Genomic DNA, 24,221 nt, shown 5'->3' on the forward strand with positions numbered 1-24,221 from the left:
TATTCTTGCCTGTTACAACTGGTGTAACAGTAAGCTCTGTTTCTACGAATACTTTCAACAGCTTTTCTTATACCATTTTTTTTTCCTTACATGAGACCAGGGGAGTAAAACTGGGTGGAAAAATACCTGCCTGCCTTCCATTCTCTCTGCAAATTTTCAGTGTAGCCTCTGTGGAAACTTCCATCACCAATGTCTCCCAGGCGCCCCCACCCTCCTCATCAGAATACTCCTCCCCTGAGTGTCACCAGCTGTGGGATTGTAAGGCACCATTATAATAAAGGTGACAATGACAGATCTCAAGGAAGTGGAGCTCCAAAGTGAGGGAGGGAGACACATCAGAGAGAACGGGCTCCGTGAGTCTGATAATGAGCATGGAGAGGACTTTTTCTGCTTATGGGTGAAAAAGACAGGGAAGTCTCTGTTTGAAGACAAAGCACATAATAATGTGATCACAGAGCCCTCTTAATGTGGCCAATGTGATGTTCAGAAAATGTATTCCTTTTCCTGCCTTATTCTTCTATTTTGGTGGAAAAGGTCTTCATATGAATGTTTATTTAATGCACCCAACTCGGTGACTCTAGCCAACATTTTTATACAGCAAAGTTACACACAGGTAATTATGTTTAATTGACTTAACAACCTTGAGTCTCAGAGATGACTTTTTCTTGACTCCTTGCTTCAGTTGAAAAAATAAAAATATTTTGGTCAGCTAGAAATCTCTTAGTAGTGTTGTCAATTTATTTCTAAAGGGTTTATAACAGGCAGAGTGCTCCCTTGCCTTTTTCTTCTCCCAAAAGGTAGGGAGGCTTTTACAGAAATTTGTAACTTGGCTCAGCCAGGACCACGTAGCACTGCCAACTTCCTGTATAAGGAATGCTCTGCTTTCCCCAATTCAGGATTGGGAAATGCAGGCCTTCTGTAGGGACCCACCTGACATCCCGTTGGTATTCAGGAAGGAAACCAGGCCACTCCCCTGCCTAGTGTGCAGGAGACTGCTGCTCTCAGGGTAGAGAATCGTGCAAACGCTCACATTCCTCCAGCACTGGGACATGGGGCCAGCTTCATTAGCCCAGCTGCACTGAGTCCACATAGACTTTCTTTTTCTGTTGATTTGCCAGTCAAAAGAGCCTGGTATTCAGAAAGGCACTCAAAAGCTGTAGCTCTCCCAGGCAAACATGGATAATAGGAGACTTTCCAAAAAGATTCTTTCCAGAAGATTTTCTATATGGTTTCTGGAAAAAGGAACAAGAAGGATGGCTCCCCAGCCCTATTTACTTTTTTACCTAGGGCTGGAGATTTGAGGAGAAATGAGAAATGACTGTAAATGGGTATGGGGTTTCTTTTTGGAGTGATGGAAATATTCTAAAATTATTTGTGGTGATGGCTGCACAATTTTGTGAGTATGCTAAAAACCATTGAAGTGTACACTTTAAATGGGGAGATTATATGGCATATGAATTATACCTCACTAAAGTTATTATAAAAGTTATTCATATATTTTATTGTTCACAATGAATCCTATTCTTCTGGAGTCCTATCCTTCATGAAAGTCATGATGTCATGATGTGCACTTCTCAAGAGCAGTATGTAGTCACCTGTGACTAAGTGCAGGTGTCCAAATATATGAGCAGAGTTCGTATAAAGTTTATTTCTGTGACAGACTCAGAAACTCCTACAGTTCTCATAAATATTGTGTAATTTATTCATTAGAAAATAGGAAGCTGATTTTTGTATCATGCGCTATGATAGACTAACATTAATTTTTAAAACATTAGGTAAACAAAATCTCAGAAATATGTAGTATCTTATTATTACCCCTTATTATCATCACCTGATACTTCCTCATTCATTGGCCAGAAGAATCACACACGAACATTCCCAGTGACACTTTGGAGTCACATACTTCAGTATGTTATCAGGGCTGCTGCAGGTAGGTCTGAATCCAGGGTGTGAGCTCTACCACATCTTAGATCACCTGTATCATTTTGTGACCCCCTTCCTGACTTTGGTGTTCACCTCCAAAAGCCAGCATCTGCATTTCTTATTAAAGAATTGCTGGTCTCCTGGCACCCCCTCTGTCTACATGCACAGAGAACCAGCTGGCTCTGAATGTGTGTGGATGAAGGGAGGAATTTACATGCTTACCCACATAGGGAGTGGCTCTTAGTCAAGGAAGACATGCAATGCCAGCTCCCTTGCCTCATGTCCAGACAACTGTGAGGTGTAGTTCACACTCCAGGGCTTCTTATGGGATCAGGCTGAAGCCACTCTCCAAGGGACATACCTTGCTTGGCTTCCTCCCCTCCCCTGTCTTGCTTCCCTTGTTTCCTCCCAGGTCTCCCCTGGCACCAGTACACCAGTCTTTATCTTAGAGTCTGCTTTTAGAGAACTTAGGACCTAAGACCACAGTCAACATATCTGACCAATCAGTGTTTTCAGTGTGGTCAGCATGCCTGGGCATGTTGTAGGAGGAACTGGTCTGTGCATCTTGACTGGCAACCAGAGAAGGCTTTTCTCTCTGCAGCATTACAGTGCTTGGGCAAGTAAGGGAACAGCTGGAACTTGGCATGGTTCCAAGACCTCCTCAGAAGTCTTGATGAAGTTCAACTTCTCAGTCTGGGATTGTGGTTCTGGAACAGCCTTGACCAGGGTAGAAATGAAAGATGTAGGCTGAATCCTTTTGGCCCCAAAGAGAGTGAGTCTACCCCTCCCCTCCCCTATTCTGGACACTTTATGCATAGGTGTGTAAGGGTGGGTTGCAGGGGAGATCTGCCGGTACTTGGACTTCAACCTGGACCCCAGATGATACCTGAGTGTCCTCCTGGTCTCCCATCGTGCCAATGTCTTAGAAACCCTTTGCTGGGCATGGTAGCACAGGCCTGTAATCCCAGTAGCTCAGGAGGCTGAGTCAGGAGGATCACGAGTTCAAAGCCAGCCTCAGCAAAAGCGAGGCGCTAAGCAACTCAGTGAGACCCTGTCTCTAAATAAGGGCTGGGGATGTGGCTCAGTGGTCAAGTACCCCTCAGTTCAATCCCCAGTACCTCCCCCCTAAAGGAAACCCCTGATTGTTGAAGATACCTGCTTCTACTTCACAGCCTTTGCATGGTGAAGGCCACTAGGAGATTTCCTATCAGCTGAGCATTCCCAGTGTGAATTTCTGGGAGAGTTTAGGTTTAAGTCCATCCTTTATCACTGTCTGACTGTTGTCGCGACCCCTCGCCAGCAAGGGAAAACACGACACAGGATTCTTCTTTCAGCAGTTTATTCAGGCCTTGATTCAAGTATCATCTTCTAGCGACCCGTCGCCGAGCGCCCAAGCACAGCCTAATAAAGCCTCCCGCATACCAATCTTAAGCTGCCACGTGGACCTTTCTCATAGGATGGTAAGGGATTGCGTGCCAATTCTCCATATTAGGAGTTGTTTGTCACAGGCCACAGTGGAAGCCGGCGCCATCTTCTAATGGCAGCCACAGTCTAATTAGAACGGCTCACCACAGACTGTGTGAACTTGGGCAAGTCCTAAGTCTCTCTCAATCTCTCTATCTTCATCTATAAGATGAGGAAGCCCCTACCTCATAGGGTAGTCATGAGAATTAAATGAAATACTCTATACAATATATTTAACACTGTGTCTAAGAACACCAAATAAGTAGCACCGTATAACTATACATTGGCTGTGTACTTAAAAAAATATATTTGTAGGGCCATCCGTGTTCAGATGGTTGGAGTTTCATGTGATTTACCAAATTTAGAAAATACGTTCTTTACGAAATAAAGTATAATCAATGTGGCCTAAACAAAATTTGCTCTGGGGATTCCAAAGGCTCTTCATAAAAAGGAACAATTACTTTCCAGAGCAGGAAAAAACTGAGAAACAATTAGCCTGAGATCTAGCTGATGGAGAAAGATTTCAGGATGGGGAAAACAAATAATAGTCCAAACTAATATGAACTCTCTAACAGATAAACAGGAGTGGATGTAAAGTCAAACTGCTGCTTGCTCAACAATCCTATATGCTTTTCAGGTTGAGTGGCATCCGAAATTTAAAGTTAAAACAAAGGCAGCATCAGCTAGAATTTAACATACAGAAATAATAACATATTGAAATAATAAAGTTTCTCTACGCAGATTCTGAGTCTTTGTGGTTACATTTGGAAGCAGAATGTAGCAGGCAATTCAACTGATCCAGTGTCCATTCTGCCTTTCCTTGTACTGAGATAGGTTAGGCTCATTCCCTGCCTTTCTCCAGATGCAACATAGACCAGTGAGAAACAAAAAATTTACTTTCTGGAGACTCCAAGAAAGACTTAACTTTCTTGATTAAAGCAATAGAGAAAACTGGCACCGTGTCTTTGCCCCTTTCCTCCTGTCTTGAATGTAGATGTGAAATCAAGAATCTAGGCAGCTATATCATGACCACAAGGGAGAGGTCAAGACAAAGTCAGAAGCACTGACCCTGAAATCTTGAAATTTGTTATGGAAGGGAAAAAAAGGTGACTCCTATTTATTTAAGCTGACGCAGTCTTCTTTGCTACTTGCCGCAAAGAACATTCTAAATGGATACAAAGGATCTGCCTCTTCTCCTGCTTCCATCTCAATATCTTTGGGATTTAGCCCAGGATGAACAGGAAGTTAGCTGAGTATTGATCATAACTGTCTTTCTGGCTTTATAGAGGCTGATAGGTCTGAACTGCAGGTATTTAACATTTATACTATTTTATTACTTTTGACCTTTTTGTTATACAAAGGAAATGCCATAGTGTCTATAAGTATCCCTTGATAGCGTTATGGGAAAAAGAGGTACCATGGTCTAATCAGTTCAGAAAACACACAGACAAAATTAAATAGGTTTCATTACTATGGGAATTCTCAAAGCCTTTAATGTGCCAATATGATGGAGAAGCAGCTGAATTTTTTCCTGGACCCTTTATGACATGCATTGTCCTGAACTGGCCTGTGGGGAATGCTGCTTGATAGACCTGAGATGAAAGCATACATCTGGTTATATTCTGCTTTTCCCCAGACCAACTGAGGGGTTATGGTGTTTGGGATGATGTGCTAGAGGGCTAACAACATAGAGAGATTGTCTGCTACATTCTCCAGCCTCTAGCATCCTAATGAGAGCATGAATGAATGTACAATTTTCAGCATATTAAGTCATGGGGTATCATTTATTCACACAAATCTCTACATGTAAAGATCCCTTTTTCCTGATTATTCAAATCTTACCTATATCTTCTCCACCATAAAACCTTTCCTAACCGTATCAACTGTGCTCCTACATGCTCTGATCATATAGTATTCAGGAGCACTAAGAGCCAGAGAAACCTTGTTTTCTCTATCTTCTAAAATGTACTATGTTAGAATAGGTTGTGCTTTGCTATAGTAAGAAACAAAGTCAGACATCTCAGTAGCTTATTTTTAAAAGGTTTATTTCTTGCTAATGTAAGTATAATGCAATGCCAATCAGGCACTTCCACCACCTTGTAAATGTGGCTTCCAAGAGGAGGAGAAAAATAGAGGAAGGACGCTAGCTTTTAACTAATTCACAGTCCATGACTTTTGCACAGGTCAAAACCTAAGCGAAAGGAAACTGGAAATGAGCAGAGCATGCATTGAACATTAAACTCTCTCTGTCACATTTTCTTAAGGGGTCATATTTCCTACTGTTCATGCATACTTGGTACAGTGGTTACCTCTGTTGCTTACCTGCCTTCCATCCATTTTTTTTTTCTGGGGGAGGGGGTGGGTACTGGGGATTGAACTCAGAGGCATTCAATCACTGAGCCACATCCCAGCCCTATTATGAATTTTATTTGGAGACAGGATCTCAAGGAGTTGCTTAGTGCCTTGATTTTTTTTGGCTGAAGTTGGCTTTGAACTCCTGATCCTCCTGCCTCAGCCTCCTGAGTTGCAGGGATTATAGGCCCATTCTTATTCCTCCTCTACTCCAAGGTCACAGGGCTCTAGAGTAGGGATGGCTTGACCTTCCAAAATGGGTATGTGATAGGAGCTTGACCAGTTACAACAAATTCTGGGTTTCTTTTGGAAATTTTAAGAAAGGGACCCTTTCTCTGTTGCTCTCAAAGCTTGGGATTCCTGGGGGACACCATGCAAAGAAAGCCAGCTTGAAGACTTCAACACAGGAAAAAAAAGCTGAGCCAAGAGGTAGTGATAAGGACTTTGGGGTCCTGGTGACATTGTTTGAGCCCCAGGCAGAGCTATCTTTATGGACATGCAAGCTGTGCAGCTGCATAAGGCTCTGAGCTTAGAAGGGTCCTGTGCATGTTTTAATGCTCCTACTACGTCATCTTGAAATTCCTAATAATTTTTGAAAAGGGACCTTGGACTTTCATTCTGCACAAGGCCCTGCAAATTACATAGTCAGTCTTGCCCCCCAAATGTGGTCATTCCTGAAGATTTTGTTTTGTTTTGGTACCAGGGCACTTAATCACTGAACCATGTCTCAAGCCCTTGTTTTTTTATTTTTAAAATTTTGAGACAGGGTCTTGCTAAGTTGCTCAGACCCTTGCTAAGTTGCTGAGGCTGGCTTTAAACTTGTGATCCTCCTGCCTCAACCTCCCAATCTGCTGGGATTGCAGGTGTGCGCCACCACACCTGGTCCTGAAGGTTTTTGGTTATGGAAGCCAGCAATTACCTTTGGACTTCTGTTAATTGCAGCTTATATGGAGTTATGGACACAGTCTGGAATCTTAGGGACAAACAGAAACTCATTCTAACCAATTTAAGCTGAAGGGGAATTTGTTCAAGAATATTAGATATTTCACAAAATTTCTGAGAGAAACTGGAGGAATAGACCTGAAGGCCCTGTGACCAAGAAGAGTAGTCTGATTTGGTCCCAGATCTGCTCTCAGAGGTGTATGCTTGTGCACAAATACTGTGTTCATTCTCCTGAATAGGAGGCTTGGAGGCTATCTAGAATAATTTGCAGCAATGCTCATCAGGATTCTCTGTAGCACAAAATTCATGGCACCAGTTTCCCAAAATCTCATGTGGGTGTGTCAAAATGAAAGAGCTTGTAACCTGCCTGCACCTTAGCAGCTGGGGTGGCTGGGCAAGAGGAGTTCCAACTTCTACCTTTGGTAAGTGTCACAAACCAAGATCTTCCCCCAAAGAGAAGAAAGCTGTTGAAAGATGTTGGGAAGCATCTTAAGGTATCCTCCTTACACAGTACAGGAGACTGATGTAGTCCTCTTGGGATGAGTGGGTACATTCTTTCTGATACTGTCAGCAATGATGGAGACTTCCACTGTGCCACCCCAACTAGTCCTCAGGATAGCTCTCCCTTGATGTCCGTATTGGTACTGTCCAACCTCTGTCTTCTCTTCCTCAGTAATCTAATATTTTCTACCTATCAGGAGGGAATTCCAGCTGGGACAAGATGCATTTCTGCAAAGCAAAATACATCTCAGCCTGAAGGATAGAAGATGTTTGTCACCTGGAGGAAGGTGGAAAGGTACTTGCTGATGCTGCTGGCTGCCACAAAGCAAGTCCCATATACTTAACTGCAGCTGGCAGGTGATAAACCTATTTCTATGCAAAAACATCTTGTGATTACTAATAAATTTTATGCCAGCTTCTAACCCATTCGTAAGGAGTATTTTTCGGAATCAGGTGTTAACAAAATAATGAACAAAATAAAATGTACAGTCAGTAATTATCAGTTTCCTTTGATGAATCTGCCCTAGAGTTTGTTATCGCCAATCTGATGTAAAATTAAAAAGAAGGAGAGTACCTTTGGGAGGGACATGAAATCAGCATTTAAAAACAACCGTTGCATCCATTTGGTACCTTTGCATTGAATACATTTATTTCTGAGAGGCTGCAGCAAGAAAGTGGGAAAGGCCTAGTGGTTTGCTGTGGGCACCACCTGGGCTGTGAGGTGAGAGGATATGGGTGGCACGTGGGGAGCATGTCTGGGTCTCAGACACAGAAGTCTGGCAGACATCATCGGGTAGGTTCAAAATCTTGCGTGAACTGGTGTATGAGTCTGCCAGGGACTTGGAGACGTGCAGGATTTAGAACCAGGAAAGAGCAATGAGCAGTTCCTCGTCTCTGTACCTCTGCCCTGGGTCAGCTCATAGGCTTCATTTTCCAGAAGCTTCACTGCTGGTTGGAGAAGCATCCACATGAACTTAGGCTCCTCTAAAATGTCAGTCTTTGCTCCCCCATTAAAAGAATGAAAATAGACCTCCACTCTCCCATAGAAACCAAGAATTGCAAGGCCTTGGGAGTGTCCTCAAAAGTCACACGTCCCCATGGGAATCAGTCAAGGATGTATGCTAGATGCCCAGTAAACATTTGACAAACAAATGCATGCTCTCTTTTGCCCCGCCTTCTCACCTGCTATTTCCAGTACCTTGGAGTACTCTTCCCCTTTGCTTGCTTCCATCAGTCATAAAGCCTCATGGAATTTTGACAGAAACCATTAAAACCTAAAATGAAGCCCATAAATCTTGGAGCAGGTATTCTCCTGAATGCCAGGAATGCATGTCCATCCCACCCACCCCGGGTGGACTCGAGTCAAGTTCACCTCCTCACTCCACCAGTCCTCAGGCATAGTTCCTCTGTACTGTGCAGGGAGGTAAAAATCACACGTGCTGAATTTCCCCTTTGCAAAAAGCAGTCTCATCCTCAGAGGTAGGTTCTGAATAACCTGTGCTGTACATTTTCATTGACCTTTAAACAACAACAAAATAGATGAAGAACAGCAAGAGGGAGAAGGGCAGCTTGAGACATTCATTTTTTTTTTTTTTTTTTTTTTTTTTAAGGAATCAGCCACCTCTGGGAAATCTCAAGTGTAGGTCGTCACACCTAAGACCACTCCTCTTACACTGAATGGCATTTTTCAGGCTACGGTCCCACCTCTTGTCTTTCGTGGGAGGTAATGAGGCTTTCCCATGGGGAGAGGGGACGTGAGTCAGCTGCTATCACTGAGATGCCAGAACACCCATTCAAGTTCCCAGAGGATCCCTTGGAATGGGTGAAATCTACAAACTCTTTCTTTTCTGGGTGTGTAGGAGGTTACCTTGTGAACTGAGATTCCCTGCCTGCAGCCTTTGATATGAGGGTGACCAAGTAGAACTTTCTCCTTTTCTAACCAGACTTGGCCAAGACTCCCAAATTCTTCCAGGAATAGTAGGCCAAGCTTCTGCTCACCATCAAGATACTTCTGAATCCTTTCTATTTAACAGGATGCATAAATTCTCAAAGGGACTAAAGAATCCTTGCAAAAGAGAGGTCAAGTCAGCAGCTGCTAACATGCGCTCAAAGTCTACACAGAAGAATAAATAACAAACTGCAAAGTGTCCTCCTCGTTCTGCTCCCCACCTGCACCTAGGAAACAGAATGGCCAAGTATTTTAGGGCATGCTTGTGATTATAGTTCCCAGCTCTGCCGTTTTCTGTCTGTGTGACTTTCAGGTTAGTTAACCTCTTGGTCTCAGTTTGGTCATCTGCAAAATGAGGATGATAGTCATGCTGCCTCATAGGGCTTTTGTGAAGATGAAATGAGATAGGACAAGTGGACAGGTAAAGGGCTTAGCACTGTGCCTGGAGAATAGAGTAGGAGCGGAGGGAGCCTCATCATTACCTTGTTACTTAGATGTCAATAGGAAAGGGGCTAAAGGCTGGAATCCTGAAAGATGCTCTTCTGAGGGGTGCAGGAGGTATGAACTAGAGATTTGGGTCAGAAGCATATGCTGTTGCCCTTTAGAGACAGCTCTGACTGATTCCCCTGGCCTGTAAACAGCTGCCTTGACCTGGATGACCTTCAAAAAGAGCAAAGCAAGGGGGTCAGAGGTTTTGTTCTCTCTCTCTCTCTCTCTCTCTCTCTCTCTCTCTCTTTCTCTCTGATGGACTCATCTAATTATCACCCTCTCTGGGTTTGACTGGCCAGAGATAAAAGGAAGGCTGAATTCCAGTAGGACCTTTTGTTCAGCCCGAAGGAATTTGGAATTTTCTAGAAGCTAGGGCATGTCTTTTAAGTGTTTAAAGCAGGGGGGTGATCAGAGCTATGTTTCTGAAAAATCACAAGGGACGAATTGGTATACCCATAGATATGGGAGAGGGATTGTCAGGAGACAGGAGGTGAGAAGATGGGTGGGGGTCCTCAGGCATTCAGGCAAGAGATGATCTACCTGAAGAAAGACAGGCAGTGGAGGTGTGGATGGGGAGAATGGATATGATTAAGACCAAGGGGTGGAAATAGGCTTGGTGGATGGTCAGGTGCTGGCTGAGGTCTACACCATGGTGGTTGGTACAGCTGTGGATGAGCCACTCAGGGAGAAAAACTTATTATGAGCACAGTGATAGCTTTGCAACAACACAGCTGAATGGAAAATCAGCCCCTGCCTCAGCATGAATGTGCACTGTCTACCCTGGGAGTCCTTGGGGGTCTGATTTGCATCTCCCTCAGCTGATACTACTAGAGAACTTTGAGGAGAAGTAATGGGAAGATTCTGTGCAGGGCCACAGGCTGGAGAGATTAGCCTTCCCAGATCTATTAGCCTTCCCTTTCCTCCTTCCCTGACCTTGCACATGACTGTCCCACTCCTGGCCCTTCCCCTGCACATACCTAGCAGGAAGGAAGCCTATGGGGCAGTAGAAATGTTGCCCTGAGAGAATTCTCTACCTGCCATAATCCCTGGGGATGCCTGTCAGGGATCAGCAGGCCTCCAAGGAACTTCGCTTTCTCTCCTCCAAGGCTCTGCCGAGCCCTGGTTGTCAGCAGGAGACAGGAGGGCAGCATTCCCTGAGGCTGGGTGCTTCTCTGAAGGAAGCATGTTGGCTCCAGAAGCCTGTGCTTCCAGTGAATGAGGAGGCAAGGGTGACAGCTATGCCTGGTGGCATTTTGCTGGTGAGCATTGGGAGGTACAGTACACAGGTGCCATGGAAATAGAGAAGCGCATGGCTGCATCCTGTACAACCAAGTAAAGCAAATACAGGTAAAGAGATTCAGGCCTCCCTGAGAAACTACTGAAGGCATGAGATTGGGGTCCTCTGTAGTTAGGGAGGTCACGTGTACTCATCCTAGGTCCCATGGATGTGTCATGTCAAAACAGCATCTCTTCATTGCATTACTCTATTTCCATAGTGCTGTCTCTCTGGAGTTTATCATTAGGAAAGGACTTTACCTGACTTCCAGAATTTCAACTTTGTGAAAAGAGAGCTTTTTGTATGTTCTAGAACCAGTCACCAAACTCTCTGAGAAGAATGCCAGTGTTAACCATACATCTGATTCCAGCCCAGGGAAGTAGGGGTAAAACTTTTTCTCCCAGTGTGGAATTCAGGACAGGTGTATTTGTGTTGCCAACTCTCTTATTGGTTGGAATTAAGAATCCAGTTTGGTGTTGTGATTAGTTTGTCCTAAAACTGAGTTTCTCATCCTTGGCCCTACTGACATTTTGAGCCGGATACTACTTTTTTGTCGGAGGCTGTCCTGTGGACTATTAGATGTTCTGCAGCAGCTCTGCAATCTAGATGCCACCATCAGTCCCCTTTCCCAAGTTGTGACAACTGAAAATATTTGCAGACATTGCCCAATACTATTTGGTGGGCAAAACCACTGGTTTGAAGGAAGTCCTCTGGTTGGAAGTGGTTTCTGCCTCTTCATGTTGAGCCTAGTTCTGCTCTGACATGAGAAAAATGAGGAGGGTATGGATATCTGATTGCAAGCACCACTTCTAGTAATGGGATGACTTCCTTGTCGTATCCTTTGGGTAGATAAGCACTTACTTACTTGGGGTAAGAGGGGACAGATTTCAGGTGGGTCAGGCATGCAGGATTAGAAAACATAGAATCAAAACCATGAAGCTTATTCCCCCTACCCCAAGTTTCAGATCTATTGAAGTTTTGTGATTTATATTGGCTTTTTTTTTTCTTTTTACCAAGTTAATATACCTTTGCTAATTTCTTCCCCCCCCCCACACTTTATGTCCTGTATGAACTTTTAAGTTGTGCTTTATGGAATCATTTTGTTAGTGGTCACTTTCAAAATTACAAAACAGATCCTTAACTTATTGCAGTCTGTTTTAAATTGGTACTTTTATCACAGCCTGAATCCTTACAGAGATCCTTACAACATGAAATCTGCATTCCCCTCTTCTGACTTTTTGCTCTTACCTTCATGTATCTCTACCTCTACGTATGTATGTTATATGTTATTATTGTTCTTGCTTTAAATGGTCAACTGTGTTCATACTTACCCTTTTAGGTACACTGCATTCTTCCTGATCTTCCTACCTGGGAGCATTTTCCTTAGGCATGAAGTTCCTCTAGCATTTCTTGGTTGAACGCAGAGAGAGCAGGCCTCAGGCTAAGATCCTCTCCCACACATTCATATTCCGATTTACTCAAGATACTTTTGTTTTTATTGTGTTTATGGAAGTTCACTGTTTAAGAAAAAAAGTCAGAGCATTCTTTCCTTTGAACATTTCAATGGAACACATTAGGTTGATTTAAAGAAAAATATTAAGCAAATAATTGTCCAGGTGACAGAAGAAAGTCTGAGATGGAGGTATGAAGATTTCAAAGTTTGATAATATGAGCTCATGATAGGTGAGATGCTGCAGGGTGAGAAAGAAAAAAAAAAAAAACAGCCTTTCCATTTTTCATGCACCTTTTATCCAGAGGCAGCCAGGTCATTGGGACCAAGCCTCTGGTTGAGAGTTCCTGTAGTATGTAAACAAGTCACTTCTCTTCTCTCACCCCAACAAAGGGATATCATCACAGTGATAGAAGGAAATCTTCAGTCATTACCAGAGTTTAGGTTAGCTGCTATCTTAAAAAATAACTGCTATTTAGAGCAAATGCATTATGGGTCATGCAATACACTAAAGACCTCCTACTAATTGAAGGTCAAGTTTTTTGTTATTATCTATTTCTCCATTTTTCATTAATTACACAATTATTCACACTTGTTAGCTTTATTCATTTGTTCACTCAAAAAAAAAAAAAATGGATATAGGCCCCTATTCTCTCTGATGCAGGCCTGGATTAGGTGCTGAAGGTACAGAGAGAAGCAGGGTCTCTCCTGTAACTGTTGCTTACTGAGGAAGGCAGGCATCAGTGTAATAATCACAAAAATAAATGCATACTTGCAAAATAGCAGAGGGCTGAGAAGGGAGATTGGATCCTGAAAGAGCACCATTAGGGACCCTTGCACAGTCTAAGGGCCAGGATCAGCTTCGGAGTCCGTGACTGTCATGCTCCTTTGGCCTGGGACTTCTTCCTTTGCCTCACGTGCTTTACCTGGTGACATTTTACCCACCCTTCAGGTCCCTGCTTATTTCTTTAGTTTCCCTCTGACCCCTGCACTAAGTTAGAGAGTTGCACTGCTGTTTACCTGCTCCCGAGTGACTAGACTTTTCCTTTCTTAGATCTTGACATTATTGTAATTAAGTATTTATCTGTATAATCATTGTTCAGTATCTTACAGCCCTCATCGAGCTGAAAGTTTTATGTCTGACATGTGCATTGCTGGGTTAGTGCCTGGCACTTAGTAGGCATTCAGTAATGTGAATGAATCAAAGTGAACCTCTCCTGGTCTCAGTTTTCTTAATCTGAGGATAATAATGATTATATTGAACTCACTAGCATTTTTTTCCCAAACCAGAGACATGTAAGTATTTACACGTGTAAAGTACAGTGTATGTAGGTATTTTCTCACCTACTTGAAGATACCTGTTTCTTTGACCTTTAAAACAAAATTAAGTTTCTTGCCTGTAATCCTATGACCACCTGCATTAACCAAGTCCCGGAGTCTCATATACAGTCTCTCTCTGCTTTCAAAAGTCCAACACTCTGTTAGGTTTCCAGTTTTCCTCTGAGGTTAGGGAATACTTCTCCTGTGGGCTCAGCAAGACATTTACATAATCATGAGCAGTTTTACAACCTAATTACAGGTCACTTAAGCTAGCCCCAGCCAAAAGGGACACTCCCAAATTTACCTTTGATGGGGGGAGGGGGTGAGGGTTAATTAACTCTCCTTAATAAACTCTCTTATTTCTACCAATATTAAAGCAAGTGGGAATATATCATACACTTTTGGGAAAAGAAAATACACTTGTTTTGGGTCAAAGAAGGGATGGCTAGTTGTCACCATGTGGAGAATTTCAGAGCAACAGTCAGTACCTCCGTTTTTAGTTAGTAAACCAAGGCCCAAGGAGCACAACTAGTCTCTAAAAGAGCCCAAACCAGTGTCAGAACCAAGATTTTCGTGACCCTGTGCTCTAGCAGCCACTGGTTTCGGTGATGTATCTTTAAATTTCTTATCCCCTCTTGACCTTTATTATTTTATTTTATTTTTTTTTTAAATATTTATTTATTTTTTAGTTTTCGGTGGAAATAACATCTTTGTTTGTATGTGGTGCTGAGGATCGAACCCAGGTCGCACGCATGCCAGGCGAGCGCACTACCGCTTGAGCCACATCCTCAGCCCAACCTTTATTATTATTATTATTATTATTATTATTATTATTATTATTATTATTATTTTGTGATGGTGGGGTTTGAACCCAGGGCACATGCTAGGCTATCTTGCCTATATTTAATAGATAAATGTTTTCTTAGGCAACTATACTGTCTCTTTATGCCATTAATGCAGCAACATTTTCTAAATCCCAACATGGATTAAATACCAACACCAAGTCAAGAACTAGGTAAGCAAAGAAAACTAGGATAAACTAGTCATTACCTAGGGGAATTGTTGATTCTGATACATTTATAAAAAGGAGTTGCGGGATGTGGTGATGGACCTGGTGACATATGTCTGCAGTCCTAGCAGATAGGGAGACTGAGCAAGGAGGCTCCCAAGTTCAAAGGCAGTCTTAGCAACTTAGCAAAACCCTAAGCAATTTAGTGAAACCCTGTCTCAAAATAAAAAATAAAAATAAAAAGGGCTGGGGATGGAGCTCAGTTGTAAAGTACCCCTGAGTTCAATCCCTAGTACCATAAATAAAACAAACAAATTAACCAACTAACTAATAAATAAAGAGTATTCCGGGTTGGATGTTCAGATCCAAATCTCTCTAGACTTTTATTTTTTAGGTTTCATTCAGATTTGAAAGTGTGTAAAGAGGGAGGGAATACAAAGCAAAAGGAAAAGGTTATGGATTCTCTGGAAAGACTAACTTAAGTGATTTTTTTTTCTTTATTTCTGTTTCTCCCCAACAAGTTTGGGTCCCAGAGTGAGGTCTCTTCTTGGGAAAGGAATGTGCAAGGCAAATCTATTCCTGCCTTTAGCTGCTATTGCTCCAGCCAGTTGTACCTGCATATCTCCTATTGATGGGCTTTGGCTCCTACCTGGAAGAAGCAGCCAGGCCAGTGCCACCAGCAATTCCTGAGCCACATTTAACCTCCAGCAATTTCTGCAAAAATCCTGATCTCAGAGGAATGGCCTTGCCCTCGGGGCATTTGGTCCTTCAGGGTTCTGACTTGCTGTGATCACCAACATATTCTTAGTTCAGCCAATTGTATTTTAGGCCTCTAAAACCAGTGCTGTCCAACACAACTTTCTTGAAGATGGAATGTTCTTATGATCTGTGTTGTCCAAACAGTAGACACTGAACACATGACATTTTAATCATTTATTATCCACGGGGAGGCAAAAAGGATGGCCAAAGAGAGGTTCTTATTTACAAATAGGCCTTTATAATTTTTAGGGAAGAGGAGCCTAAACGGTGGAAATCTCATTCACTCACTTTTATTTTCTTTCATCATCACTTTGATTCTATTAAAAGGAATTCTTTTAAAGCCCACATAATTTAAACCATCTTTTAGAACTATGCAGAGGAACAGGAATTCCAAGATGTCTGAAGAATGAAAGCTGTGCTTACTTAAGATGCATGTTAGTATCCTGTGGCTATCTCTAGTATTGTTTGTTTCAGCTGTGTCCTGGGGAACTTTGCCTCCCCAAGTCCAAACACATGGTGATGGGGGGAGGTATGCCAATCACAAGACTGACTCTGTGGAAGGGGGATCATGGGACACAAGCAAGGCCAATCAAGTTCCTCCCCTGAGTCTTTTCAACTAGAGATGGTTGAAACCTGTTCCTAAGATTACAGATAGGAAGGATTTGAAGATGGAGTGGGTGGTAACCCCTTACCAGCCACCCAGAGAAAGCCTCCCTGCTATATGAGAGAATGAGTCAAGCAGACACAAGCAAAGCCGAGATAGAGAGCTCTGGTTTTGTTTTTCATCCCTAAAAGAACACATAAAAATGAGCTCTGGAAGTCTCAGAAGGGTTACGAAAAGTAGATCAATTAAGAAAATCCAAATGCAAGTATCTCATTGAGAGCAGTCAGCAGGGTAGGCACGCAAGCATGAGGCATTTATCCCTGCGCTCACTCCTTTCCTCTGTGACATCTGCCTTTCTTGACCTTTAATTCATCTTGGCAGGTTCCATAACTTTCTGGCCCCTCCGATCATTACACACAGCCATGTTCTTTTGGAAACCCCACTCAGTACCATGATTTTGGCATTGTTATCTACACACATGACTCAAGTGGGAAGGATGAAGAGAGAGCATGGAGCTTTCTTTTCTTCTCCCTCCCTCCTCTGTCTCTTGCTTGTCTACACTGGGGCAGTGGCAATGCCAGGGAAGCAGGGGTCAACTTACACAACTCTCCTGTTGTGGGGGTGCTCTTGATGTCTCTCTAGTTCAATCTGGGGCTCTCAGAAGCTTGGGGTCTTTTCTTATAGATCCCTCTTGGTATAGGAAGTGGGTATGGATTCTTTGGGTAAATGCTTAGTTTCATCCTATCTCCATTGCTGAAGACTCTTCAGGGGTGGCCCCAACTCCTGTCAACTCTACCAGCAGTTCATGTCCCTAGTGCCCTTTCTGAGGGAGCATTTCCTCTCTTGGTTTAGGGACATGTGGGAAACTTCAGAGTTCCTGCCTTGCCTTACTAACCTTCTATTTCCTTTTTCTGAAGTGGAGATGTCCTCTCCTTCTTCCTGGACCCTTTTCATCTAAGTCTCTTCTAAGCCTCCTACTCCAGGCAAGATGAGGATGTTCCTAGGGGTCACAAATCTTCAGGAGACATTTACAAATCCTCTGGAGCTCCAAATGCATTGCCTTCTGCCTGTTGACAGCAATAAAGAGAGAGAGAGAGAGAGGAGAGAGAGAGAGAGAGAGAGAGATGATGCTTTCCACTGGGGTTCTTCTGAGTTCTCCTCCCCATGGGTGTGAGGAACAGAAAGTACTCCTATCTCCCCATCCTTTGTGGGGAAGCAAGGATTCAGTCTTGCCAGGGATGATGTTCCCACCACAAAGCTACACAGATCTCTCCATTTATCCCCTCTGTTGTCCTTCTCTCACTGCTGTCTGTATGTATTGTCCAGGAACAGGCTAGTGACTGATTGTAGAGTGGTTACTTCTGCTGTCTCTTAAGAAGCCTTGGGGGGTGGGGGGTAGGTGTCACCTTTTTTAAATGCAAGGATGATTAATACCACCTTCTTCTCATCTAAAGGTATCAGTTGTCAATTCCACATGGACAAGAGGACCTGGTTAATATCCTGTTGCAATCATCTGTAAAGGGTTTTGTCAACTGTACACCAGAAGCCTCAAAGAAGACTCCATCACTCAATAGCTTGGGTTATTTTTCCTAGGGGTTTGGATTTCAGACATTTTTTTTTTCCTTCCACGCAGATATCTGTAGGCAGGTAGGAGAATAAGCTGGAAATATGACAAAAAAAAATGTTTACCCCCAGGGTGGGCACCCTACCTTCCAGCCAATATGCAAGTGTTATTGGGGAGAGATTCCATAGGTTGGGGAAGTATCACCTCTGGCAGAGCTAACAGTGTGAAAAGATAGGCTCAATTCACCTGGACCCCCTTTTTGTCCCTTTTGTGACCCAAGGCAATTACCTGTGCTTCTCTCAATATCATTTTCCTGATCTGCAAGATGGGACACTACTATTGATCTTGCTGTGTGGATTAGGGATGCACCATGAAGATTTTAACAGAGGAAACTAGCAAATAGTATTAGTCTTGTTTCTTTTCCCCATTCTCCATAACAAAGACCACTCTTCTATTCACATGGGTGAGATCCCAGACTCACTGGTTTGCCACACAAAATGAAGGACTTTAGTAGATGTATTCCCTGCAGGGAGGGTAGGAGTAGGATTGGTAAGGGTGAAAAATCTGGGAGCTGAAGTAGATACTACTGGTGTGACTGCCCAGGTCCCAGTAGTTCTTGTGGGGTCACGTCCTTGTCATGCTCCCATTCTCTTTGGGGGACTGTTCCTCCTATGCCCGACACCAAAAGCTCCTTGAGGTTCAAATAAAGGCTGTCATTTTGGTATCCAACATCCTTGACTGGTGGGGACAACAACAATACCTCACTCCTTGGTAATCGTGATTGGTTTTAGGATGGCAAATCAGGACCTCTTCTGGGACTTAATTGGAGTTTTCTTCTTGGATGATGGAGTTAAGAGAATGTATGTTCTCCTGGGGATCAAGATTTCAGCCTGAGGGAAGGAAATGAGGCCTTCCTGCAGAGAGCAAAGAGAAGAGAAAAGGTGAGAGAATGAACTTCTCTTAGGTCCCTCCTTCCAGGGGACTTGACCTTCCTGTGGTATGATTTTTATAGGGTAAGTTTTGCCTCTTTTTCCTAAGCTTGTTTGAATCGCGTTTCTCTCACTTATAACCAGATGACCTTGATGCAGGACTGTCCCCTGGGAGGGCCTGTGTTGCCTCCTGCCCCTTGAAATCAGATATTGACACCAAGGTTATCACTGATGGGCTTGATAATACCTTGCTGAATTAGTTGCTCTTGAGGATACTCAAATAACAGGTCAGGGGTGACCTCAAATTGGCAGTATTTCTAGGGTGACCCTACTTGAATTGGTATGTGAATGTCCCCCTCAAATGGGTCACCTTGGATTGTCTCTTGGACACAAGGCAAATGTCTGTGGACAGGGAGTCTTGTTCTGACTCCTGGTAACCCAGGAAAGGAGAATCGTCTCATCTCTCCGCAGAGGTCCCTGAGGGACTGTAGGCTGTCCTACTCTACTGTCTTTGTAGATGATACCTTAACCCCTTCCCCTGCCTCCCCTGCTAGTGTCTATGAGGACTTCTAACTCTTTGAAGTCCATTTGGATTCCTGAAGCTTGTTCTTTAGTTGGGTATTAAAGTTGGTTCTACCCTATGAGCTATATCCTCAGGCCCTACCTTATCTCTTGCATGAGCTCTTGGGACTAACTCACTAGTACTATGTTGCCTTCATTGTAGCTTCTGGAACTTGGCTGTGTCCCCTCTGCCCTATGGTTACTCTGTTCCCTGTCATTTCTATGAAGAGCAAGTTCCCTGGAACCACAAAGAACTGGGTGTGACCCCTAGATTAGTGAATTTGGGCACATACTTCATCTGGCTGAACCTTAAGATTATTCATTCATAAAATGGAAATATTAATAGTACCTAGGTCATGGAATCCTGACCCTGTAATCAAGGGAACTGTGATTGCCAACTCCACCCTCTCCTGAAGCACATTCTTGGAGTAGGAAAGGTATAATTCTCTAAAGGAAGAGTAGAGTCCTGGAAAGAAAAAACACAATTGCCTTTGCAATTCCAAATGTCCTTACTAATGTGAAGGCTCATGGGATTTTTTTCTGGAACATGCTGTCATCTTTTTAGCACCTTAAAATACAATCACTCAGGTCCTTGTCTGAGTCAACCCTAAGCAGCTGCTGCCTCTGCCTTAGGATGAGACCTAGAACCTTGGTGGTTTCTAGAGGACTGAAGACCACATTCATCCATAAAGCTTGTCCTACATCATTGTTTTTCAGCACAGTTACTCTGGTCAATCTGCAAAATGTCTGCAAGTGTTGGAGTCAATTCAACGCCCTTGAGAGAAAGAGCTATACACTTTAGGGCTGCATCTCCCCCAAAAGAATCCTAGTTTCATACAAGAATGGCCACTGCAACCAACTGTTCTGAAGCTGAATTCTCCAATATTCCTTTGCAAGTAGGCACTGTAGCAAGTACAGAAAGTATGCATGGAAATGAACCTTTTCTCTGACTTGATCTTTATTTTTCCAAGTTTTCAATGGAAGATAATAAGGATGTCAGTGTAAGGAGTATCTATGACAGAGGAACACTGAGTTTGGTACAAAGATCACAAAAATGATCAAAAGAGACAGTCTCTACCCTTAATGACCTTATGTGTGACTATAGTATCATATGGTAAGTATAGCACTAGAGCTGGGCATGGGATGAGGAAGCTCAGCAAAAGAAGATGGGTTTTTCTAGGTGGATCTTACAGTGAAATCAGCCATGATCTGAGTGGACTATGCATTTCCTGCTCTTCTCAAAGCACACCCTGCATGCTTTCACCTCAGGGCCTTTGCAAAAATGATTCTACTTATCCACATGGCTTTTCTCCTCAATATCTTTAGGGACCAACCCTCCCTTTACCAAACATCCATGTTGAAATGTTATTTTAGGAGAGATCTTCCCCTCCCCATCCCACCTAAAAGACAATCCCCAACACTTAGTTTTTATTTCCAACCTGGCTCTATTTTTCTTTATTATGTTTATCACCAATGACATATTATACATTAATTTGTCTGTTTTTAATCTGTCACCTCTACATGCACGCGTTCACACTCACTCACACACAAACACACATTAAAATCAAGGAAGCAGCGCCCCAGAATTATTATTTTATTTTACTTCTGTATTTCCAATATCTGAAACAGTGCTTGCTATAAGATAGAGGCTAGTAAATTCAAATTAAATGAATGAGTGAAGGTGTTAAGATACCTCGATGGCTCAGACTTATTTCCACACTCAAATTGTGCAGTTTGTTTGGGAATAATAGTCAAACAAAGCAGAACAAAACATGGCTGCTGCTTTAATTGAATGTGTGCAAAGTGCTAATGGAGCTTGAAGGAGGAAGCTATTAGTTCTTCCTCTTGGGGAGGGAGTGTGGAAGGGACATCTTGAAGGTCACATTTCGCTTGGATCTTAAAAGATAAATAAGAGTTTGCCAGGCAACAGGGAGACGAAGAGCTGTAGCAGTTTCTGTGGGAGTACTTACCCATGTCCTTGGGACCCACCCTCTAGGACAGGGTACAGCTGCCAACTGCATGCATGTCCTTTCAGCCCGAGCTTTCTTTCCAAAGTGTGCTGGGAAGGCTGAAAGGGCCAGAGAAGTGGTTCCCCAGGAGCAGCTCTCAGGCAATGGTGAGTGGGAGTTGGAGAAGAAATGCTTCAACTTCTTTGTCATTCAGGTGGGACACCTTGGAAGTGAGCCCTGAGGTCTCTAAGGGAATCGGGCCTTCCTGGCCTTCAAGAACTCTCTTTGGTTCTCTGACTCACGTCCTCTCATCCTAGGTGATGTTTCCACTTCCCCAGAATTTTCCTTTTGAGTCTTTGGCTCAGGTTGACTTCTGGGAGAACTATGGGGCCAGAAGCAGCAGGAATGTGGACCAAGACAAAGGTATTGGGCTTTGCCAGGCAAGTCTGAGGAGATGGAGAGACTGGAGCAAGACATGAGGTTCGATAATAGCAAGATGATGCTGGGGTCAGCTTGCAACCAGTCATTTATCCTTCCATGGCTTTTAAATGCTGACTTGGCCTTTCAGTTTTTCATTATTCTGTTTGCCATCATTTCACTTCACATTTTTTCTTCTCTTTCAGTCATCAGAAGAGAAATAATATTCCTAGTATGAGAGTCAAATTGTGTGGAGTTGGCTTTGGGATATGACATAAGGGCTGGTCCCTGAGAGAGAAGGTGTAACGTGGAAATCCACCTGGGCCGCCCATCATGGTCCCACTTGCTGGTGAGTGAGCATGCTGGTGGGTGATCGAGGTAAAGGGAAGGAAGATATATGCAGGAAATGGTGTGGGACTCTTGTTCTTTTACGTTGCACATTCAAGTCAAACATCATCGTCATTTCAGTGAAGTCTCCTTGACTGAGTGGTCAATTGTTCTGAGAGATAATTAAATAGTATCCAAAGCATGAACGATCAATACAAGGGTTGCCACTGAATAGAGGTGACAAGAATAGCAAGTGTTCGGAGATATAAATCCATTCTCAAGGGGGCTGTAAATCTTGCAAAGAGAAAGATGCTGGGACCTGGTGGTATGGGTCCTAATGGCTCCAATGTGCCTTCTTAGATAAGTGACCAGTGGACCTTTGGTCTCATCTAGTAGGCTGAGAGGAAATTGAGCTGCCAAGCCATATGAAACTCCTGCTAGAGACTTGGAGGAAGATGAATGGTACTTAAGTAACAAGAAGACTGTGAAATCAAACCATTAAAAAACAATTTCAAGACCAGTCAACTTCTCTCACCTTCTTTTCACGGTGCAAAGCCCCCTAGAGTTGTAGGCTGAATCCTTTGATCTTGTTCAGGTTGGTGTATTGACTTTCTCACCACTTTCTACAGGGGCAGAGAGGTGCTGCTGATATTGGGAAATGATGTCCCTGGGAGAGGATGAGGATGGGGAAGCTCCACTCCTTTCCTCCTATTTTCTTCCAGTTTCTGAGGCTGGGATTCTGGGGTTGACGTCACAAGGTAGCTTGCAAGTGTGCCTAGGAGAGAGAGGGTCTCACTGGGCCCACTTTTTTTCTGATTTCTAAAAAGGTGTTTTTTTTTTTTTTTTTTTCCCCCATCCAATACAACTCTCTGTCACTTTCTAAGCTACCTCATGGCAGAATGAATTGGTGTAGGTTTGGGCCCTCACACAGGCTGCCTTCACCTCTGGTGCTGACATGGTGAGGGTAAGACGAGGCTCACCTAGGGTGTCCTAAGTTTCTCCTTCTGCCTCAAGGACCCACCTTCCCATGGTTTATATTTTCAGTCTAAAATTTAATTTTTATGATGCAAATTATGGAGAAATGTATTCTCCTTGTGAAAAATTACAACACTTTGGAAAAAGTTAAAGGGCACTTTTTACCAATAGTTCTTACCAGAGGTAATAGCTACTGTGGGGAAGATAGATGCCTCTAGTTTATTCATTAACATGTATGCTATTTATTTATATCCTTAGAGAAAAAAATGGTGTTTAAATTAAACACATATGATTCTACAACTTGTTTTTCCATTCATGAGTCCTTTGGTTGGTAGGACTGGATTCAGAACTAGGCTCTAGTCACACAGTGGGAAGAGTATGTGGAGGTGGAAACTCAGTCCATCTCTGCTAGCTCAGCCCAGAGAAAGGGGTGTCTCTTTCTAATTGGCTCACACAGATGGGACTATCCTTTTTGAATTCATATAAAGACATGGTATAAGCTGTGGTGGCCCTAGTTGGATCTTCATGCTCTATTTAATTCCTTTGTACTATTCCATAGTGTGAATATATTACATTTTCTGTATCCATCCCTATGATTGGATACATAAGTTGTTTCTAATGTGTCATGATTCTAGGCAATGCTTTAATAAACAGCCTGTAACACATCTCACTGTGCACATATGCAAATGCTTCTCTAGGGAAGTTGTGGGATTGCTGGGTCATAGAGATGCACATTTTAAATTCTACTAGACAATGCTGAATTGCCCTCTGAAGGGCTCTTTTAACATGCAGTCCCACCACTACTGTGCAAGAGTGCTCATTTCCATCTTCCTCGCCAATACCCGATGCTGCAGTCTTCCATTTTTCTTAATTGCCTTCTGTCTCAGTTCATTTGGGCTGCTTGCACAAAAGAACACAAACTAGGTGGTTTATAAACAACAGAAATTTATTCCTCACAGTTCTGGAGGCTGGAAATTCCAAGATCAAGATGGCAGAAGATACTGTGTCTGGGAAGGTCTCCCTTACTGGTTCATAGATAGTAAATTCTCAGTATGCTCTCACAAGGTGGAAGGGACTAGCTAGCTTTTGGAGGCCCCCTTTAATCCCATTTGTGAAGCCTGTATGCTCAGGATCTAATCACTTCTCCCCAAAGGACTCACTTCCTAATACCATCATATTGGTAATTCAGTTTCCGCATATGAATTTTGGAGGGATACAATAGCATTTTCCCCTTCTTAATGTATTCCTGGTTGACCCTATTTCACTAGGATTATTCCTGACATGCTGGTATATTTTGTTTCTGGTTTCTTCATTAACTTGATTTCAACCTTTGCTTTCTGGCCATTCAATCTTCCTGCTCTGACGATCATCTGCTCTCATTCTAGGCTGAATTCTGGGTGACAATGGGCAGGAGAATAATAAACACTGTTTTTACCTGGTTGTGTGGCCAAGGATCAGTTAC

The sequence above is a fragment of the Marmota marmota genome, unplaced genomic scaffold, assembly GCF_001458135.2.
Source record: "Marmota marmota marmota unplaced genomic scaffold, marMar, whole genome shotgun sequence".
NCBI classification, from domain to species: Eukaryota; Metazoa; Chordata; class Mammalia; order Rodentia; family Sciuridae; genus Marmota; species Marmota marmota.